This window comes from Dermacentor andersoni, chromosome 3 (genome assembly GCF_023375885.2).
Source record: "Dermacentor andersoni chromosome 3, qqDerAnde1_hic_scaffold, whole genome shotgun sequence".
Lineage (NCBI taxonomy): Eukaryota > Metazoa > Arthropoda > Arachnida > Ixodida > Ixodidae > Dermacentor > Dermacentor andersoni.
Genome location: NC_092816.1, coordinates 39,959,318 through 39,981,846, shown reverse-complemented (window position 1 = coordinate 39,981,846; position 22,529 = coordinate 39,959,318). Strand labels below are relative to the sequence as shown.

The following is a 22,529-nucleotide window of genomic DNA, read 5'->3' as shown; positions in this document are numbered from 1 at the left end:
TGGCCGTTGCATTGTCATCTTTGCAGGTCCGTAGTCTGACTCGAACCACGCCTTCGTCACACCATTATCGTCATTTACTGTCCTGCATGGTCACGCTATTTCCGTACTGTTGCCATCTTTTCAGACGCGTCATCGTATTATCATACCGCCTTCTTCATCCCATAGAAACAATTTCTTTCCAATTCGATCGTGATTATGCTATTAATCAATAGTTATGGCACCGTTATCACGCTATCGTTGGTACTGAGTTGTCGCAGTCACTGTCATGTATTCGTTGTCATACCGTCGCAGTGTGGCCGTTCCATCATCGTCAATCCAGCTTCTTCATCCGATTCTCGTCATACCATTGTCATCACACAGTCAGTTGTCGTCCCGCCATACTATCGTCATACCATCGGCATTATGTCATAAAACCATCATACCGCCATACCGTCGGTGTAGCTGAGTCGTAGTCGTGCAGTAACCATCGTACCGTTATGGCCATGGTCCATCCGTGCATGCGAATGTCAAATTAAACTCGGTCAATTCCTGAGTCAGTGTATGCCACACATAGCCGAAGCAATGGAAATCATTACAGTATGAATAGAATTTATTGATAAGAAAGACAGAGAGGTCGACCTGAGGTAGTGCGCTCTAGTCTGCTACTCTGCACTGGGGAAGAGGGAAGGGGAGTGAAAGTATTGGGATGGTTGTTGATGATAAGAGAAGTGGTGAGTGCTTATGTACATGAGACAGTTGCCTCGCTAGAGCCTCTCGTCGAGCTTGGTGTCCTGCAGGAACTTCAACAATACTTTTGTTTCACGCATTTAAATTGCAGTGTCAGGCCATGGGCCGAGGATAGCTTCCTCCGACAGTAGTTGTCTGCCAACGCTGGCTAGGAAACTGTCTAACGTCCTTCGCTCCAGCATATATGCTGGGCAGTCGCACAGTACTTGTTGCAGTGTTTCGGGCATCTGGCAGTGTACACAATCAGGGCTGTTCGATTGGCCGATGAGGTGTGCGTAGCGACGGGTGAAAGCAACGCCGAACCGAATCCTGTGTAGCAATGATGTTTTGCACCGTGTAAGCTTCGGGGGCAAACAGAATTTACCGTCTGGGTAAATCATATGTAGACGTCTGTGAATGTTATCAGAGTGGGCTCTGTAAGCCTTTGTAAGGACCTGCATGAGTGCCTTGATCATGGAGTAGGTGTCAGGTCGCGAGTAGACAATCCTTACTTCATCAGAGGAAGAGGAGGCCGATCTTGCCTCATCACTGTCAGCGAGTTCATTACCAAAAACACCACAATGGCTAGGCACCCATCGAAAGGTGATCACGTGGCCACTTAACTCGGCACTGTGATGAAGTTCGACGATTTTCAGCACGAGCAGATAGTATGGTCCTTTCTTTAAAAAGTATTTTAGCGCCTGTAGCGCTGATTTGGCATCGCACAATATCGTCCATATATGGGGAAATCATTACAGACTTAAAAAAGAACATGGCTGATCCCATTTTTATAGGAATCATAGAGCACGAAAGTGAAACATGTCTTCACAGAAGCTGTTACATATTAATTGTATACTTGACGAATTAAGCTGTAAGTAGCTATCAGCGGCACCCTACCTCTGCACAGGCATCCTCGACAATTGCCACACAAGCGAAAGTTGTCGAGCGACTCACTACCGTGAAACATCTCCCGGACAAACTGAGTTGCACGCGCTGGAGCACTGCGCAAATGTGCCATAAACCACAGGCGTTCGCAAACCGCAGAAGCGAAGCTGAACGGGTTCTTAGTAAACCGCTTCGTGAATTTATGAAGAGCTGCAGCGAAAGGCACGCGATTTGCGGGTCGGCGACAATATTGCAGGTTTGCTTAAAGCGGGGCGTCCTGTTCGCGAACGACGTGCTGCTGCCGAGTCGCTTCGGCGGAGGCAAGAGCACTTTGTTCCATTTCCGTGGTGTCTTGGGCAGCCAGTTTAGTTGGGACGCGCTCAGCATCAGGAGTGCGAGTGGCAGAGTTCGCAGCGTACGCCGCGAACGCGCGAAGCCGTTCTGCTTCACGCTGGCCTGTCTCTCGCCAGAGCAACGCTGTAGGAGGCGTTGGCCAGACCAAAGCGAGGTTCGCCCGTCGACGACGTTGCCTTTCTGCGCCGCTTAGCGCCGAAGTTAGTTCCAAGTTGGTGCCATCGCAAGCGCAGCCGTAGGTGGCGTGTCAGCACTGATGATGCATGTTCAAGCTGCACTCAGTAGCCGACAAGGTGTCACAGGCTAATCGGACGCGGAAGACAGACCATGTACGCAAGCTGCGTCGTCACTGAAGTGCTGAAGCTTAAAGGGACACTAAAGCGATACAATAAATCAGTTTAGGCTAACGAAGCATTGTTTGAGAACCCTGCAGGCAGTCATTTCAAAACAATTGTTTGATTATTAGATGAGAAAATGAAAGTCCAAGTATCAGTATTTGAATTTCGCGCCGAAACCCCAGCGCCGGTACGTCAGCGTGACGTCATGGATTCCAAAGTGTGTTTCCGCATTTGGGCCGCGTTGGCTGAATAAAGGTTCCCGAAATTTGCCATGCTTAATATTTGGTTCCTTCCTGAACGCAATGTAGTCAATCTGTACCGCTATATATAATTAGTAGGCCCTAGAAGATGCCATAAAGATCCATGACGTCACAGCCCCCAGGTGCGGGAACTTAAGTAGGCGTCGCCACCCGTATTTCGTTCTAGCGCTTTTTCTGGCTTACCAAACGTTTTATCGTTGTAAGAGTGGTGTTTTTGGTGTTGTAGAAAGGTAATTTACTAATGCAGAAGAAATCATTTATCACTTTAGTGTCCCTTTAAGTGCTCCACCGCCTACACCAGGCTACAACATGCGTTGGAGGCTCTGCTGCGCTCAGACTACCGAAGCGCTCACTGTCGGCGCTCGTTAGTGTTCTGGCGCAGTTGCAGGAAGTTGACTGTCGACCCCGGCACAATATACTTTCGTGTTAAGAAAGGTTTACCAAGCGGTATGTTGTGTCACTGTATTTCTCCAATGCTAATCACATCAACCTCGACAGCCATTGTCAGTCAGGTTCTGCTGGAATTTTCTTGGCTTCTGATTGAGACAAGAATGTTCTGGTAAAGTTTATTTCCTTACCCACTACAGATGATCTCTACAATAAGAAATATTACATTCTTATTCGCTAAATATTTTATTGGCATTTATTGTATTGTAAATATTGTATTCGCGATTGTATTGGCCAAGGCTCATGTACCAGTGACTCTTGTTTCAACTTTTATTTCCTGGAACTTAAAGGATTTTTCCTTCAAAGTAGAATGACACTTTCCCAGTGACACATACCTGGTTATCAAGATAGCGTAATAGACGTTCATTGATTAGCGGCAAACTCCCACTGGCACATACCCCACCATCCAAGTTGGCATCAAAATTGTTCATGCAGCGCTGACGAAGGAGGAAGCAACGGGCTGGCGTAGGCTCCAGACAAACACCTTCCCCAACCTTTTCATATTCAACAAGATGTTCCCAACGCAGTATAGGGACCGCACCTGCTCCTGGTGCGGGGCTACACCCACACTCTATCACTTAACTTGGGAGTGCGAACGAAACAACGCATTCCGCGACCATAAACCCCCGAGTGCGGAGCATTGGGAGAGCCGGCTCGTCAGCTGCGAGCTCGCCGTCCAAAGAAGGATGGTGGAGCACGCTAGGGACGCGGCCAAACTCAGTGGAGCCCTGGACTGAGGGTGGTGGTGAAAAACATTTATTGCTCTCAGACGAGAAGCACATGGAGGCACGCACATGGGCCGGTCTTTAAGGGCCCGGCCCTTAAAATACTGGGTGGAATCCCTAGTACGGGACCCCAGTGGCGTCGGCCGCTGCCCGGGCGCGCTCGACCAAGGCCCTTTGGGCCTGCAGGTCATAGCAGCCGAGCAGGGTCGCCTCCCAGTCCTCCCGAGTGGGGTTGGGGTGAGGGGCAATAGCTGGGTTAGATGGGCAGGCCCACACCATGTGGTAGATGTCCGAAGACTTCTCCGCACAGTGCGGACAACTGCCCGTGAAAGAACGATCAAAATGTTTGAGTGCTGCCGGGCACAGCAGAGTGTTCGTATAGAGACGGAGTAGAAGCCGCTCCTCCGTCTTAGATAGACCTTTACTCGGGCGAGGGTAAAGGCTATGGCCAGATTGATAATGCAGGACAATGTCTTTAAAAGAATACACGGGATTGAATTCAAGATCCTGATCTAGGGGGTCGAGAAAGGAAGCCCGGAGAGAGAGCGCGCGGGCGGCGGCATCGGCTGCCTCATTCCCCTCGAGACCCATATGAGCAGGAGCCCATACTATGTTCCGGTGAGCGGGGTCCCCGGTGTAGGTGCAACTTTGAAGTAGTCGGTAGGCTAAGTATGGAGCCCAGCCTTGCTCGACGTTCCGACAGGCCCCTCGCGAGTCGGAGATAATTGTTTTGGAATCAGAGTGGGTAGCAGCCAGTGAAATGGCGACCTCCTCCGCATGAGTTATGTCGCGGGCGCGAAATGTAAGCCCGTTAACTGTTTTGGACTGGTGGACGACTGCGGCCGTGTACCATCCTCCATGGTGGGGGCCGGAGGCGTCCACGTAATAAGTGCCGGGTTTCGACCCATAATGGCGGCCCAGGGCTTCCGCCCGCGCCAGGCGCCGACCATTATGGTCCTCACTTGTCATGTTGTTAGGAAGAGGGCGTACGTGGAGGGCGCATCTCCACTCGAAAGGGAGTCGTACTCGCTCTTCCATAAGGGTGGTGTGTTGGATGTGTAGTCGGGCAAGGAGGCGGCGACCCGACAGTGTCTTAGAGAGGCGTGTGTATTGGTTAGTTAAGTGAGCCTCTCGGAGCTCCCGGAACGTGTTCACCATGCCTAGACCCAGGAGTCGCTGGTTGGAGGTGTTCACGGGGAGATCGAGGGCTCTCTTAATAATTTTGCGGAGGATGACTTCGAGTGCATCCTCGTCTTGTTTCCGAAGGTGGAGGTAAGGAGTCGAATATAAGATTCGACTGGTCACGAATGCATGCGCCAGCCGCAAGGCGTCTTTGCACCGCAACCCCCCGCGTTTGTTGGAAACCCGGCGGACCATGCGGCCCACCTGGTCCCCCACCTTACGGAGCTGGGCCAGGGTAGTGTTCGACCGTCTATGTTGATCAATGAAAAGCCCCAGTACCCGGACTTCAGTGTGTTCAGGAATTGGTCCTGTCTCCAGAAAGAGCTCAATTTTGGCTGTACACTTTGGTGAGGGGCGTATGTGTACAAATTCAGACTTTTGAGGGGAGCATTGCAGGCCACAGTGGCGAGCATAACGGTCCACTATGGTCGCCGCTTGTTGGAAGTTGGCCTCAATGTCTCCGAGTGAGCCCTGCGTGGCCCACAGGGTGATGTCGTCGGCATACAGCGCATGCTGCACACCAGCGACAGCACCCAATTGGGCCGGCAGGTGCATCATAGCCAGATTGAATAGGAGAGGAGACAGCACTGCACCCTGTGGTGTTCCTCTGGTTCCAAGTCGGAAGGGACCGTGTTCAGTGTCCTGGATTTTAATGTAGGAGTCACGATCTGTCAAAAATTGCCGAATGTATCTGAACGCGTTGCGTCCGCAGCCGGTTTGTGAAAGATGGGTGAGTATTACCTCGTGAGTAACGTTGTCGAAGGCCCCCTTCAAGTCTAAGGCGAGTACGACCTTATCGTTGTGGGGGCATTCGACCGGGTCCCGATTGAGTTGTAGCAGAACATCCTGTGCGGACCTGTGCGGGCGAAATCCGAACATGGAGTCTGCGAAGATGTGTTGATTTTCCATGAACTCGGACAACCTGTCACGCACCATCGTCTCCATTAGTTTGCCCACACACGAGGTGAGAGAGATGGGGCGAAGGTTGTCCGTGTTGATGGCCTTGCCAGGTTTGGGAATGAAAGTGACCAGAGCGGTTTTCCAATCGTTGGGGAGTGGCGCGTCCCCGAGCCAGATTGAATTGATGTAATCCAATAAGGACTGGTAGGCCGGGTCGGGTAAGTTAGCGAGTAATTTGACTGTAATTTTGTCCCGACCCGGGGCTGTGCCACGTTTCATTTTCGCCAGGGCTGCCCGCAAATCGTGGAGCTGGAACGGCTGATCCAGCTCAGCGTTCTCCGAACCTGCATAAGAGTACGCCGATCCGCAGGGGTCCTGGGTAGTGCACAAGTATTGGTCCCGTAACTTGTGCGCTAGCTGATTTGTGTTGCCGTGAAAACTGTGTATGGCACGTTGTAGATGTTTATGACTTTCTGTGCGTGTCTGCGTTGGGTCGATAAGGGCGCGGAAGAGCCGCCAGGTATTCCTGCTGGACATCTGCCGCGCCGCCGTGTTGCAACGATCCACCCAGTTGGCGTCTGCGAGCTGGGCCGCATACTCGGCCGCCCGCTGGGTGAGCTCGGCAATTCGAGCCTTAAGTTTGCGGTTATGCTTTTGTCGGCGCCACCGGCGGACGAGGCAATGCCGCGCTTCCCAGAGGTGGAGGAGGTGGTTATCCACGTCCGATACCGCCTCGGAAAGCTGAATTTTGGTTTCGGTGGAGCGAAGGCTAGAAACCAATTGTTGGGACCATGACTGGTAGCCTTGCTCGAATATAGATGTCGCTGTGTTGTAATTTTGCCTAAACTTGGACCAATCTGGGAGTCGGGCCTGTGTTGTGGGTTTTGCTAATGGCTTGGTCCGAATTGTAGTGTTTAGGATGCAGTGGTCGCTACCGAGGGTTTCCTCTGTGTTGACCCAGTCTGCATACTGAATGTTGCGGGTAAAGGTCAAATCCGGACATGTATCCCGTGTCACGGAATTGCCTATACGGGTTGGGTGGACGGGGTCCGTGTGAAGAGTGAGGCCCAACGTTGACGCAAGCTCCGCCAACTTGCGTCCCCGTTTCTCTTCACGCTGGTACCCCCAGACTCGACTGGGGGCGTTGAAATCGCCAACAATCAAGAGGGGGTCCCGACCCGCAACTCTTAGCGCACGGCTAAAGAGGTCGGAGAATGATACATTCGGCAATTTGGGTGTGCAGTAGACATTTAGAATGTGCAATGGTGAGTCCTGTTTGCGGAGGGGGAGGAGAGTCACCATTACATGGGAAAACTGAAGGTGGAGGTCTAAGTCGACCATATTTGCAGTATAATTTTTATGAACGCATATACAAGACGAGGGGTCCTGCTGAAACGTCGTATAGTTTGTTAAGGTGGCGCCCCTTCCTGGCTCTTGAAGGGCCACCACAGCGGGCATATGCTCAAAAGTTGAAAGGAAAAGCCGAAGGTTGGCCCGCTTAGTACGAGACCGTAGTCCTCGGCAGTTCCATTGAGTTACAGTGACAGGATAAGCCAATTTAGATAAGAGGGAACGCTTACACCGAGGTTGTCCCGCCATGTTCGGATTTAGGGGTTAGAGGAGGGAAGGTAGGTGTCCCGGAGCCAGCAACCAGGGGCTGAAATTCAGCTCCTGATAGGGGGCAGCTGTCCTCATCATCTTCCAGATCAATTGCTCGACGCGACGATTTGGCGGGCCGGCCGGATACATCTTTAAGAGGACCGGCCCTGCGAGACGTGCGGGGGAGATTCGCGACATGTTGGGCAATCATGGTAGGAAGGGCCTCCATGACCTTGGCAATGATGCGTTCCATTGCCGTCCCGATAAGGGTCTCGAATTTGGCGTTAAGACGGGCTTCAAGATTGGCCACAAAGGCGTCCGACGTCACCGGCGCCGCCGCGTCGCTCTCCATGGCTTCTGCTAGGGGTGCAGATTGGGGGGGAGCAGCGGTTTTAGCTTCTAAGGCTTCAATTTTGGCAAGTAGCATCTCGTTTTGGACCCGGAGAGATGCTACCAAGTTGTGAAGCTCGGCGTCAGTGGTCGAGCTAGGGGAAGGAGAACGTGGTTGGGAGGAGGAGGCAACCCTGCCCGAGCCGCTCACCTGTTTTCCTTTTTTGACCGCAGTTGCCCAGGCACCGGTCTCGCCTTGGTAGTGGGCTTGCTTCCCCGATCCGCCGTGTGGGGGCGGTGGTGGCGCTTGGTCGCCCTTAGCGTCACGCCCGCTTGGGGGCGCTTGCTTCTTGGAGTTGGTGACGTCACCGCGGGGAGCTGAGTCACCGCCGGTGGCGCGATGCTGCTGACCTGGCTTCTTCCTCGTCGCGCCAGGTTTTCCGCCCTTTTGGGCGGCCGTCTTGGTGTCGAGGCGGTACTTGGCAGTACAGTCTCTGGAGTTTGTGGCATGGCCACCACCACAAACAGCACATTTCGGATTGCACTCATGAGGGGCCCGCAGCCCTTCCAAGAAAGGAGCCTGCTGTCCACACAGGCCGCACTTGTCTTGCATTGGATTTGGACATGAGTCTGCTCTATGGTCCACGGTGCCACACACACCACAGGCAGGGATAGTGCGTAGGTAGGGCTGCACTTGGACAATCTCCGAGTTGTAGTTCACTGTCCGGGGCCTCACTTTTCCGGCAAAAGTCAGGCGAGCCTTATTGGAGGTTCCAAATTTCCGAATTTCTAAGATGGTGCCATGCCTCCACTGGATAGCGTCTTTCAGAGTTTCCCCTGTTTCTTGATTTGCCACAGTGATGACGCCGTAGCAAATTTCTTCGCCATTTTGCTTGAGATGGCCCCGCAGTGGCACGTCTCCCTGAGCCACTTTGATCACGAAATCACCAAGCAGGCGGTCCGCCACGTAGGCGTTCTTGGTGCTCGCAATGAGTAGATTTTGCTCGCAGGAAAAGACGAAGCTGAGTTCCGCCGCCATTTGCGGTCCGAGGTAGGCACGCAAGGCCAGGCCCAGCTCACCATATTGGAAGGCACTCCCGATGGCCACAGCGGCTCGGGGCTTGATGATCACGACGAAGTCGTCGGATTGGAACTTGGGGAGAGGTTTGGGCCTCCATGTTGATTTAAATTGGCGGTCCTTGGCCACACGCGAGACGGGACCGTGCTGAGGTGAGGTCGACTTGCCGGTTGTCGTTGTGGCGTCTGCCGTCAATTTGGCGTTCCGGCGCTGAGAGCGGCTCTCAACGAGACGCAGGAGATTTTTGTTCCGGAGCTGGTCCGATGTTGCCGAAGTGGGTTCCTTGGCTTGAGGAATCGTCGACCAGGCCATGGCCTCCGGGTCGTAGCCGCGTTGAGGTGGGGAGTTCGCCATGTTGGTGCGGAAAGCGGCTTCTTCGACGCCGGGTGCCGGTGCAGCCGTTAGGCTTAGCGGCGGCGCCGCCAAGCACGAGTGAAAGTCCGCTCTAAATTGGCGAAAAATTCGGCCCACCTGGATGAAAGTGATGTCCCTGTGTGCCGGGCAACTTGCTGCGTCCGATGGATGCAAAATTGGCAGGGTTCGACGAATTGGTCCGTGGCTCCTGTCGAAAAATGACGGAGCCGAGGTGACATGCGTCCGATCGCTTCCTGACGCCGCTGAGCGTTTCCTGGACTGAGGGACCACCTGTGCTGAAGAGACTTCCCTTCGACGAGAAGACAGCGCGAAGAAAAGACCTCGATCCGCGAGAATTTCATTTTTATGATTCAATAAATGTTTTTCTCTCTCTCTCTCTCTCTCTCTCATGCAGCACCACCAGAGGCCGATAGGCATGGACTATGTGCTCCAACTCAGCCTCACGAATTTTCTTCGAACAGTGATACCTATCTGGTCCTGCATCTACTGTAACTAATGTCGGCAAGAAACTGGTTCTTTGAAGAGAGGCACATATGTAGGGTGTCCCAGCTATCTTTAGTCAAGCAGTTCAACAATAAATATTAAAGAAACATTGTGCAAGATACGATTTTAAGATCGGCAATATTCAGTCGTCAAACCTCTATTGACTGAACACCTTAGGTCTTATGATGTTATCTTCCACCGCGTGTCCTAAATATTTTTTGAACATCTCGGACAACGTTAGCCTGGAGATACGATATGCACTTACGCACCCAAGTTGTTCAGACGGTTGGTTTCGAAATCGGTCCCCTCATCATAGGAGCCCGACTCGCTACCCATTCGACCACGCGCTTCCCACTCACCCTGGTAGGCGAGGAAATGGGTAGATACAAACACACATAGATAGAAGCATACATAGAAGCCTACGTAGATGCTTGGCCTCCGGAAATTGCAGGAAGCATCTTAAGAATTGTAACGCGATTAACGTGACAATGACAGCTAACCTATAATGAAGTGGTAGCAATCCTGTTGAGACTCTGTAGGGTCACACATTTTTGACGCGACCAGTCGTTTGAATATACTGAAATTTCGACGAAACAACGGGCTTAGAGTTTCTGCTTTTCTTCGATGCTTTTCTTCCATTAGCTGCGTTGTCCTATTCGAAAAAACATATAAAATGGCGCGCATTTTTTTGTGGAGAACCATCAAGTATCGCATGGTATTCAGGTTCTAAATCAAGTTTTTCTTCGGAGTCGTTCCGAGCACATCATCGGATGTTTACAAACATAGAATGTTTACAACATCCTATGTTGTAAACATGTGTAAGAGTAAATAGTGATCAGAGAATATTGCTGGAAAATTTTAAAGTACGTCGGTTTAGAAAAAATTATTGTCTTCGTAAAACAAGAAGTTCTTTTTTGCAAACAATCCTTTAGTTGGAGCAGAGATCCGTATCTCCATATGAAACGAGTGTCGTAAATGTCAAGTTCAAGTTAAGCTTTCGAAGGATATCCTGTAGAAATGGCTTCCTAAAAACTGAAAAATAAAAACATTTCCCAAAGAAAGGTTTTCGCGATTCACTGGCATTGCAAAAAGCTTTATGCGCATGTTGAATCCTCTGGAAGTGGCAAATTTGATAACCAACAGATGAAAAATGAATTGAATTTTCTTATTTTGTGAAGGAGAAAGAAATTATGAGCAGAATGGTGGAGAAGGATTGGAAAAGAGTAAAATTACGTGGTAACCTTTTTTCTCATGAATGCGATCAGTGCGATCATTATCACGAATTCCTTTTCTGTACTTGTGTGTACTTCGCTTACACTTTCATCCGATTCACCAGCTTAAAGGCGTTTTTACTATTAGTTCTTCGACAGTTGAATGTCGTAAAATTATTATGGGCACCTGGTCACTGTGGATTACATTTCAAGGATAAGGTGATCCATTTGCGAGAGCATCCCTGAATGGACCTAAAATATTGGCTCTTCCAGTTATGGCGCATATAACAGCGATTATATATTGAAAATGTTAAATTAGTAGAGGTGCCATTGACATATTATTTCCGTAGAAAATTCAGTGGTGTCCATCAAGACAACCAGAAATTGCGATCACCAGGCTACGCTACTGTGTACCACCCCATGCACCCCCCTCCGTAAACGTATGTTTACATAGGACTGGTCTTACGATATCGCCGCTGTGCCTATGCTGCCAAGAAACAGAATCACTAGATCACTATCTTTTTTCGTGCCACCGGTATAATTATTTCAGAAAAATACTTCTAAAAAATTCCGCTTGCCAAACTAGGGTTCATTTTAACATATTTAAGCACCTCCTTGAGCACCTGCTCGACGACACTAACAGCCGCACTAACCAGCGCTATTCGTTTGTGAAGATATTCCATCAAGCCAAGCGGACCGCACCACCGGAAGACCTCACCAAGAGCCTCACAGTGAAATTTGTCGATCTTCCCACGGGTCAGTTGACTTGTCATCCAGAATACACCTGTTCCGACAGCGCCCTCCTCGACACCGACTATTCCGCCGAAGAGGTACGCCGGGCTTTCCACGAACTCACGGCAGCTCCTATCCCGGTCCCGATGGCATCACCCACAAGCTCCGGCACATCCTGGATCACCCCTGTGTGATTCACCTCACCGACACCATCAACGAAGTGCGGAAGAAGGGCGAGCTACCCGATGCCTGGAAGCTCACCCACGTAGTCTTCATTCCTAAACCGGGCAAGGCGCCTAGCCTAGATCACCTCCGCCTCGTCTCGCTCACGTCGTGCGTAGGTAAGGCGGCCGAACACGTCGTCCTCAAGAGGATCGGTCAATACCTCTAGGACCACGAATGCCTCCAGCACCACATGATCTGCTTCCGACCCGGGTCATCTGCACAGGTCACCCTGTTACTCCTAAATCATCAGATTCTTGACGGAGGAAACACTCGGAACACCCGTGCCATACTCGGCCTCGATTTGGAAACGGCATGTGCTAACATAGCACACTCGTTTGTCCTGAAGGCGATCACAGACCTCGGGCTCGGGCGTCGGTTCTATGCTTTGTCCGCTCCTTTCATTCACGGCTCAAGGCTGTCTTACGCGGAGGAGACTGTGTCCGAAGCAGTCGAGCTCCGACAGTGAGGCACCCCCCAGGGATCAGTCCTCTCGCCGACTCTTTTCAATCTCGTAATGATCGGGCTATCCGAATGCCTCTCGAAGATCGACTGGCTAAACCACACCATTTACGTGGACGACATAACCATCAGGTGCTCCGCAGGGTGGGATGGCTTCATGGAATCCGCCCTGTAGGAGGCCATCGAAACCAACGAGTCCTACCTTGAACACACTGGTCGCCAGTGCTCCTCCCCCACCAAGTCGGAACTATCCCTGTACTTGCCCAAGCGCCGGGGGGCCATGGCCGGAGGCTGAAAACTTCCGACCAAACGCAACATCGCCCTCCACTCTAGGGACGGCCGTACCACTCCCAAAGCAGACTACATCAGGGTCCTGGGCATGATCATCGAGTCCCGCGGAAGCAACACCCAAACGGTGCAGAAACTCACGACCAAGACGGAGAACGCCATACGACTAGTACGCAGAATGGCTAACTGTCCCCACGGCCTCAAAGAAGACAGTCCCCTACGTCTCGTACATGCGTTTGTTCTCTGCCAGTTCACCGACGTCGCTGTCCTATTGGCCACGTGCTGAGCGCAATAAACTCAACGCCATCATTCGAAAGGTAGCGAAATATGCCCTCGGCCTTCCTATCGCCACTTCCACGCAGAGACTCCTCGACCTCGTTGTGCACAACACGCTAGAAGAGATCGCCGAGGGTCAGGAGCGAACGCAGGTGATCCGACTCACGACCACCAAAGCGGGCCGCCACATTCTGCGCGAGCTCGGCTGCTTCTAGAACCTCGACGACCAAGGATCCACCGATGTTGACGCCGGTTTCCCGCGAGATTCGAGACTTCATCACGATTGCTCCTATTCTGCGAAACGTACATGGTGACCACAATAAAGGCAGGCGCCTTTCCCGGGCGACCGCCCCTCTCCAGCGCATAGACATGAAAGCAGACGACGTCACGTTCGTGGACGCCGCCGCCTACCGCAAAAACCGAGCCTTCGCCGCTGTCGCGATCTCATCCACGTAGCCGACCCTCAACTCCACCACGATCCTCACCGGAGACCCCGAGGTTTCGGAACAAGTATAGCCATAACCCTGGCGAGCTCGATGGCAAACGGGAAGTGATCTACAGCGACTACAGACCGGCCATCAAAGCTTTCGAACGTGGCGTCGTCTCCGACCAGGCGTTACGCATCCTCTGTAGCTTGGATTCGAGCACCTTCAAGCACCACACTGTCATCCGGTTCCCCGCCAATCTCGGTCGGGAACAGGGCGCTCCGCCCAACCTGAACGAGATCACCCAGGACGCAGCGAGCGCGCTTACCGAGCGCGCTGTGCCCGGACAACCCCATATCGTTGAGCTAGAGGACAAGCGGGACGCGCTCACCACGTACAGCGAAATTGCAGAACACTTCTACCTGGGGCTCCGCATCTTTCCGTCACCACACCCAAAACTTAACAGGGGACAGGCGCTAACACTATGCTTGCTCCAGGCGCACATTTACCCAAACCACGCAAAATTACGCGTTTTCTATCCCGGCGCGTACGACAGCGACACGTGCCGCTCATGCGGAGACACGGCGACACTCGCGCACGTTATCTCAGAGTGTAGAAAAGGCTCTTCCCGGCTGCCTCGGACAAGTGGGAGAAGCTCCTCAGAAACATACTAGTCGCCGACCAGCAATGGGCTGTCCAGCAAGTCCGCGAAGCAGCCACCAGGTGCTCCCTGTCGGTCCCTACGTAGGGCGCACCCTCTGCGCGCTGAGCGCGTCCTGCAGGACAACAATAAAGTTTTCCGCACCGCTTCGGTGCGTCAGTACTAGAATCTTAGCCCCATGGATGCATTTAATGCCGTTCGTGGTTAATACAATCTACTAAAGGAATAAGACCTTTAACGTCTCTTTTATTTTTATGACTATTATTTCTTTCATCGATTAGGTAATACTTCAAAACATAAAGTAAATGTTCACGTACACATATCTTGGCCAACCCTACAGTGTGGGTACGAGCCACAATGTGAGGCCATCATCATCACATGACGGCTGAAGAGGAAGGTCAAGGACCTTCCTCTTCCAGTATATCGCATGCCCCTTATTATTACCAATTATAGCCCATTATTTCGTTCCCCTTCATTTCGTTCCCCCCACCAACGAATGGAAACTTGTCATCAAAATTTGAGAGTTCGTTTAACGTCTATTTCCCATATACACTTATTTATTCCTTTTTAGTTTCATTTCTGTGCCAGGCGTTTCTATGTTTTACTTATTTTCCTTTCCTTTAAATTTTGAATCTTCTTCTTCTCGTAACACACATTGATCTCGACAATTGGAGGATATCAGTGGTAATAACGCCTAATTGAAAGGTTAGTACCGATTTGATATCAGCATCATTTTTGACTGTAATCATCAGCGTAAAGAGAAGATCAGGTGAGCGTCTCGTGGAGAGCCCGGCACGCGCATTCGGCCGTTGTTCCGGCTCGGAGAAGCCACGTAAGTCCAATGCTCATAATTTCGCACCACTTTGTTTATAGGCAGCGGGCCGCCCATTTATGCCTTCTGTCATGGTGATGGTAGAGCACAGAAGGGGCTAGGGATAAAGTATGGCTGACGCAAAGAAGAAGGCTTACGTAGGTTTCGTCATTGTCTGGCGCGTCGAGTCCCAATTAATGAGAACTAAGTGACTCCAAGGGAAGACATTAATGTTTTTAATGTCATAGATTGCTGCCAAGTACCACTGACGCCTCTGTTGTATGGAGACGAACGCATTTCTTAAAGAATGCTGCGACATATCGGAACAGAATTGGCGCCGCGATTGGGAAAGCACTGAACTGGGTCCGAACGCTGTTGTATATTTAATTTGTAAGTGCTAAATGTAATAGGGCGTCACAGAAACGCATCCGGCGTCCGGCGAAGCGCCAAAGAAAAGAACTATTTCTTTCACTGACGACCAACAAAGAACAGACGCTTTGAACTGAACAGACGTCGGTACTGATCGCTTTTCAATTATGCCAGAGCGTCGGGATACGAAATCGGCAAAAGCGTTGAGGAAAACGTTGAGGTGCTGTTGAGCAACGAGGACACGTTCTCTAGTGTCTATTCCATAAATATTGTGAAATATAATGATCCCAATAAAAAGACTTCTGGCGCACCTAATCTTACGATAATTGTTGACCTTAATGTGATTAGCGTTGTAGCAATGTAGGCACAAACAGCATCGCCACCGATGGAACGCACCACATAGGAGCCCTGTATTCAGCTAGGCTCTTCTGTCTCGCGCACTCCTCTGGACACGGTGCTCCCTTTAGCGGCGCTGCCCCAATGGCTGCGCTAGCCGCGTGTCCGAATTGGTATTCAGCGAAAATTGTCCTAACATCTGTGACACCGGTTCGACTCGACCCGGCACCGAAAAGAATTTAAATGAGTTTTAATTTTTTTATTTATGTATCAGTGCGGAGCGATGCCCACACAGTGGCATGTAGCCAGTGACTTATGCAAGTGGCCCATAAAGAGGTTCACTGAAGAGAGGCACACACCCTGTGCTACCTACACGGCGACACAAGTTGGCCCGACGGTTGATTTAGAATACTGACCGCAGCCCGATGCTCTGCTTATTTCCCCATCCACTACCCATGACCCAAGTTGGCGGGAAAGGATAGGCATGGACACATTCACACACAGATAGAAAGATACCGCAAATTCGGTGAAGCTCCCCAAAAAATGCTAAAGACGTTAACACCGTCTATCTTATTTTTCCGCTTGTGAGCAACTTTCTTGGCCAAACGTTTCGGGCATGCCTTTTTTTTTTTCGGGCAAGGTATTTTCTGTTGTGAGAACAGTGATGGCCGCACGCTCTCACCTATAGCAAACTAGGTATCAAGATCGGCTTAAGCCCAGTAATAAAGGGACACTGCCTTCGCCTAGTCTTCATGGTTTGGTGTACCCCACTCTTTCTACGCCGGATGTGTTCGTGGATATAAAGAATGGACTCGCCATCCTGGCCCTACAAAAGTGGATGTCCAGTGAAGCTGTCACCACTGCTAAGAGGGGTACTCAATTGATCATTGCATTAGAGTGATCGTACTAATGGTAACTTAGAGTGATTCGAGTGATGATAACTTTGAAAATTTACTGCCGCTGGTCGTTGTGGCGTTGCTTCAAACGCAACCAGCGCTCCGATGAACGCGCACTGGAACGCATGAAAGTGCTCCGGCGTTCTATTGAGCGACGCCCGCGTTGCAAGACTGCGGAGGCGTCCGAGCCCGCTGGTGACGTCACTGCCGGCCAGGATTTATAAAGGGGTGCGCTGACGAGGGTGGGGGCTTCTTGGTTCGCAGCTTGGACTGTTCTCTGTTGTGTTCTTCCAACAGTGCGTCTGCCCCGACGCATTCCCAGCAACGCTACATGGTGTCAGAAGTTTCCGACTAATGTCAGGAAGGTAGCTTCACGCTGTGCTTCTTCGCTGTGGACCTCGCTACAAAGACTCACGACACCGCCATGCCTGGTGACGACCCAAGACCGTCTTCCTCCGGAATGATCACCATCCAGCCGCCATCCCACTTCAACTTCGAAAGAACGTCCGAATGGCCAGCATGGTCGCAAGAATTGACGACTGTCGGGTTGCGTCAGGATTGAACGAGCTCAGCGAGGAAGTTCAAGTCCGATCTCTGCTTTACGCCATGTGCAGACAGGCAAGTACGATATTTCCAGTGCCCAGTGGAGTTTGCCTCCAGGTCATTATAGCTGACGGAGTCTCGATAAGCAGAGATCGAGAAGGAAGCTCTAGCCCTAACACAGGCAGCGGAGAGCTTTGAGGGGTATCTCAGAGGACTCGAAGTTCCAGACTGACTACAATCTGCTTGTAACATTGCTGGCCACAGCACAGCTAGATTTGCTTACTCAGCGTATTCAGCTCTTCCGCATGAGGCTAACGCGCTTCAGGTTCAAAGTATGTGCCCGGCAAGAAGCTTGTCTCGGCAGATACTTTATCAAGGTTTCCGCTTCGATCGAGCCAGAGAGGTTATCAAGCAATGTCTGTATCTGAAGTCGATCGTTTTGCCCGACGTTGCGTTGATACCATGGCTGAAGTTAGCGGATTTGAGAAGGCGAAGCAGGGTCAGGCAGAAGATACCGTCTGCCAAACGTTGGTTCACTGTTGTCGAAACAGATGGCCACGGTATTGCTCCCTTCAAGTCTATATGCAATTATATCGGCAGTTTAGGGCCAAAATCAGTTTGTAATGGGGTCTTGATGAAAAACGTGCGCCTCGTCATACCGCAGTGCCAAAGGGCTCAAGTCTTGAGTCACCTACATGATGGTCACCAGGGCATCCCTAAATGCCAAGCGCGTGCGCGTGAGTCTGTGCAGTGGCCGGGACTAAGCTCGGAACTAGCAAAGTTAGTAACAAACTGGAGAGTGCTGTATGTCGCGCGAACAGGTCGCACAACGAATGATCTCGTCAGAAACCCGATGCTTTCATGGCTGAAAGTCGGCATTCATCTTTGACTAATTAATGGGGTGAACTATCTGGTCGTTGTTTATTACCTGTCGTGATGTCCAGAAGTTGCTTGTCTCGCAGCGACTACCAGTGACCACGTAGTAAACCAGCTTAAGAGCATCTTTGCACGGCATGGTATTCCTGAAGTGGTGTTCTCAGACAATGGAACCCAGTTGATCTCGACAGCATCTTACTCATTTTCTCAAGGATATGGGTTCCGAAGTGACGTCCAGCCCGAGATATTCACAAGCCAACAGAGAGGTCGAAAGTATAGTTAAGACGATAAAAGGTCTTATTCAGAAATCCTGTGACCCACACCTGGCCTTACCAGCCGAAAGCTGATGACGAGGCGGGAAGTTCCCACAGGCCGTAAGCTAGTTCAACACTGATAGAAATTTGCTCCAGCTGGCAGGTGAGCAGACTGCAGGGTCAGATGATGGTAAAGAAACAGCTTGTTCCGTTGCCTGCGGATCAACCGAGTGCTTACGTGACACGCTCGGGAAGAAGAGTGATTGTACCGGAACGATATGGATACGAGCAGTGAAAATTTTTGTGGCGTGGTTAAAGTGTGCTTGTCGCGCGTCCAATGTCGGAAGTGCTCTATTGTGTGACCAGTGTGACTGTTCTTTTCTTGGGCCAGTGCAGTGATATTGCCGAAGGGCTCCTTAAAAAAAGCGAATATGTGGCATTGCCTCGTACGCAAGCAGCGCTCGATAAACGCGCACCGGAACGCGCCAAAGTGCTCCGGCGTTCCACTGAGCGACGCCCGCGTTGCAAGACTGCTGCAGCGTCCGAGCTTGCTGGTGACGTCACCGCCCGCCAGGATGTATTGCGGCGCGCTGACACTAAAGGGGGGGGGGGGGGGGGGTGATTTTCTTGGTTTGAGGCTTGGACTTATTGTCTCTTATGTTCTTCCAATAGTGCGTCTGCCCCGACACAATGGCAGCTACGCTACATTCGTAATGCCGTTTTTTTCATTTTCCCGCTCGTATTCACGCTGCTCGTCGGTAGTCTAAATTATGAGTTGCCTACCCATAGCGGTGGGGCGACAACAATGAAATAAATTGCTAGGCTTTCTGTTGTATACTAAAGGCTAGTGACGTCGCACCCCACATCGCAAGCTGCCGTCGTCGTGGCAATGAGAGGCTCACAACTTTATTGTATTAGGCAATTAACGTGTTGCACTGGGGATTTTCCACAGGAAGTGTCAAAAAAACTTCGGAAATGTAGCCATATAGAACTGGGTGTGACCCAGGTTCTATGCGCTCATTGATGGTCATTGCCACAAAATACACACAAAATGGCCACTTCGATACAAAAATATGAACCCAATATGAATTTGCGTATGTTACGTGCCATTTGCGTACAGCTCCAAAAAACATTGCTCCCTCGAGAATTATCGTTATCGCCTTCGTCCTCGGCGACGTAGACAACTAACAGCTATAGGACTGCTCCTGTCAACCGGTATTGCTGCGACCTCGCTAACAAGCTTCGTCCCAAACTGCCACAATGCGTTTGATCTGCATATTTTGACTGCAATAGCAGTTATATGGAGGCTCGAAGTGTGTTGGCGTGCGGTTGCGTTTGGAAGCGTCACCGCGCTTTCCCGCCATCGACGGCGCATGCGCCGCTCACACCGGGAGGTTAAGAGGTTTCCAGAAGTGCGAGGTTTGTTTGGCTGTAGAAATCACAAAGCGAAGTGGACGCATCTTCAGCGCTCCGCCCAATCGGCTAGATGGTGGAGGCAGGCCAGCGTCCCGCCTTCCACTGCCGGCAGGACCGTTGTGCGCATGCGTAGTATGAGCTCACTAGCGTTGTTGCCGAGTTCCGATGTGTACGCGCTGGCCTAAGTGCAATGGTTAGCAAAAGTCTAGCTAGCGTTACGTAAGAGCTCTCTGAGTACACGATAATGTCGATGGCTTCCTGCTGGCGTCATCCCGTGCTCCGCTGAGAAGCGGCGCCTGCAGTGCCACTGGCGGCGATCTTAATGACGCGAACGGAATGAGGGTTGCGAGGCACCTGGTAGCTACCAGGGTGCAGTTGCCCAGCAAAAGTTTGCTTGCGTGCTGCATCGCGTCAACGGGTCCTAAGAGTTCGAGCGGAAAGATGGACTTTGCTATTGCTTTAAATGCTTGGCCTACAGTGCGAAACTGCAAAATTTCCTTAATCTTTCGTGTGGCGTGGAGAGAAGTGAGCATGTGCCGAAATATGTCTGTTCAAGAAGGATTGATATACGCGTGCTTGACTTTTTGATAAAGGGAGGATTTCCCCCAATTATGTTAATTTGCAAATTAGCTATCATGTTGTTTTGGAAGTGTGTTGGAATCAGTTATGTGTTCTGTTATGTACACGCGACGGGACATGAGGGAGGCGGCGCCAACAGCGTCTGTGTCTGCACGGGGATCACGTGATGCGCGGAGCCTATTGGCGGCGAGGAGTTACGGAGTCGCCATCTATCGGAAGCGCCTCGCTGGCGTAGTATGAGGGATCACGTGGCGCGCTCCTCATAGGTTTTGCTTTCAGCGCTCATTGAAAACACCATGCGGGAGCTCTCCCGGACATTTTTGTAAGTACTTTCGAAACGAGAGAAGGTTTTTACTGTCTAAATAATAATCTTGGGCAAACTGAGAGCACAGAATCGTTTACAGACGCTATCTCTTTACCGAATACGCACAGTGAATTAACGGCACTGTGCGCGGTCGCCGCGATGGAGTCTCCCGAACCGGCTTCTTGCGTGAAAGGTAGGTAAACGTTGAGAGCAAACTATGTGAAATATGTTCTTATAGTGTTTGTATAACTAAATGGAGCGTAATAGAATGAAGCGTCAATGCAGCGATCGCACAGATTCGCAGCGACCGACTGCGCGTCTGCATGCATGTCCGCGCACTGTTTCGCTTTCGCCGCGTGCGCGTTTTCGCACCGTGCCATGAGCTTTAGGCCGCAGAATATGAGCATCTGACAGTATACAAGCAACCATTGTTGCGTGGGTGCTATCAGAGCTGTTCAAAAATAATTTCATTGTAGAGACTTCGACGCCTACGGGGACTGTGATGTGCCGCCGCGACGATTCAATGTTTTTTTTTTTAATTCATGGACGTTTCAATATTATTTCTCGAGTTGCGTGGCACTATATGTTTATCGGTGTTCTCAGCGTGCAATTTCCCGCTGCTTCTTTTCTTGTAATCCAGTGCATTATTTCATAACACAAACATGACCATATGCCATGCTTTATTTAATGTGCTTCTTACCGCTCCCTTTCCACTCCAGTGAACTTGCCAGTATCTATAGCATCGACAAGTTCATAGACCAAACCGTCATGACATTAGTCGGGCAGCGGACTCAGGCGAGCGTCTCAGTGCCCGTTTTTCGAACATCGCAGACCCGGCGACGTAGCAGAAATCTTCCTCGCGTCTGTGCTTGCTGCATACCCGAGTTGTAGCCGATGACTGTTTGCCGGTTTTATGTTTCGCGAGCCAAGCTTACGCAGCTTCTTGTGCTGCGGCTACGTATGAATAAGGCTGACACCGGGCTCCGTTGCGTACGTCCAGCACTGCGGCACCGAGCAGTAGCCTACCATGTTACGCACCTTCAAAGGCAGCCACTACCTATTTTAGTGCTTTCAATCTTTGTAAAGGAGACACTCGAAGCGGGAAAATTTCGCCCCTAAATGAGAACCGCAGCGTACGAGGGAACTTAAACTCTCATTTCCAGCTCGCTTCGGCGCTCCCGAAGCAGCCGACGCGGCCGCTATGTCCACGTGATCCCTCATCGCACGTCACGCCGACGGTGGCGCCAGCTTTTCCAGTGGTGGAGCTCGAGGCCAATATAAGAGGCGTTCGCTGAATAAAGGGGGCTCCTCGATCACCCGAAGGACAGCGTCTGATATGATTTGTTCAGCACAATGTATGGCGACGTACGATGCTTCGCTACCAACAATTCTTTCTCTGCTGACGCCTCGTCCTTTGGTCGGAGATCAGCTTTGTTTCAAAAACAAAAAGATGGAGAACGCAGACCAGTTGCGTTCGCGTCTCGATCGCTAAAACCGAGCAACGCTACTCCCAGATTGAAAAGGAAGCGCTTGCGCTAACATGGGCAGCGGAAAGGTTTGATGAGTATGTACGTGGTTTGGACTTAGTTTTCTAAACGGACCATAAACCTTTAGCGTCATTGTGTCACATGGCAGTTGATGCTATGCCACCAAGAATTCAACGTTTTCGCTTACGGCTGATGTGATACAGCTTTTCTGTTGTATACGTTCTCGGAAAATCGCTCATCACTGCAGACACTCTCTCACGTTCTCCGTTAGCTCACACAAACTTGTCAAGCTACCTGACGATCTTTGAAGTTACAGCCTACTCGAAAGCTTGTTTATTGGGCGTAGAAACAGGAGATGATTTCCTGACAAAGGTGAGAGAGGGTCAAGCGAGCGACGCAGTGTGTAGAAGCCTGCGAAAACTGTGCATTGCAGGTTGGCCTAAGAAACAAAATGTTCCTGGCTATCTTGCACCTTACCTTAGTGGCAGAATCGAGCATACATTACGTTGGTGAATGGGCTGTTGCTAATTGGAATGAGGTTCATCATGCCTCAATCGCTTCGAAAAGAAGCACAATGTAAGCTGCATGACGGTCACCAAGGCATCTCACGATGCCGTAGTATAACTAAAGGTTCCCTCTGGTGGCCAGGACTTAGCACTGAAATAGTCTTTCGTGAAACAGTGCGGCGCGATGCATGCCCCTGAGAGGATGGAACCGGTG

At 51.0% G+C, this 22,529-nt stretch overlaps 1 protein-coding gene across 3 annotated transcripts in view; it reads left to right on the top strand.

The window, feature by feature from the left end:
• Nucleotides 1-22,529, top strand: part of LOC126517575 (RING finger protein nhl-1-like) — a 124,683-nt gene that overhangs the window by 65,299 nt on the left and 36,855 nt on the right. The window contains exon 1 of one of the 3 annotated variants that reach the window (XR_011893343.1): nucleotides 16,593-16,968. The exons of the other annotated variants lie outside the window; for them this stretch is intronic. The gene's annotated coding sequence lies outside the window, so the exon portion shown is untranslated. Of the gene's footprint in view, nucleotides 1-16,592; nucleotides 16,969-22,529 lie in introns of those variants that run through there. 3 annotated transcript variants of the gene reach the window in all.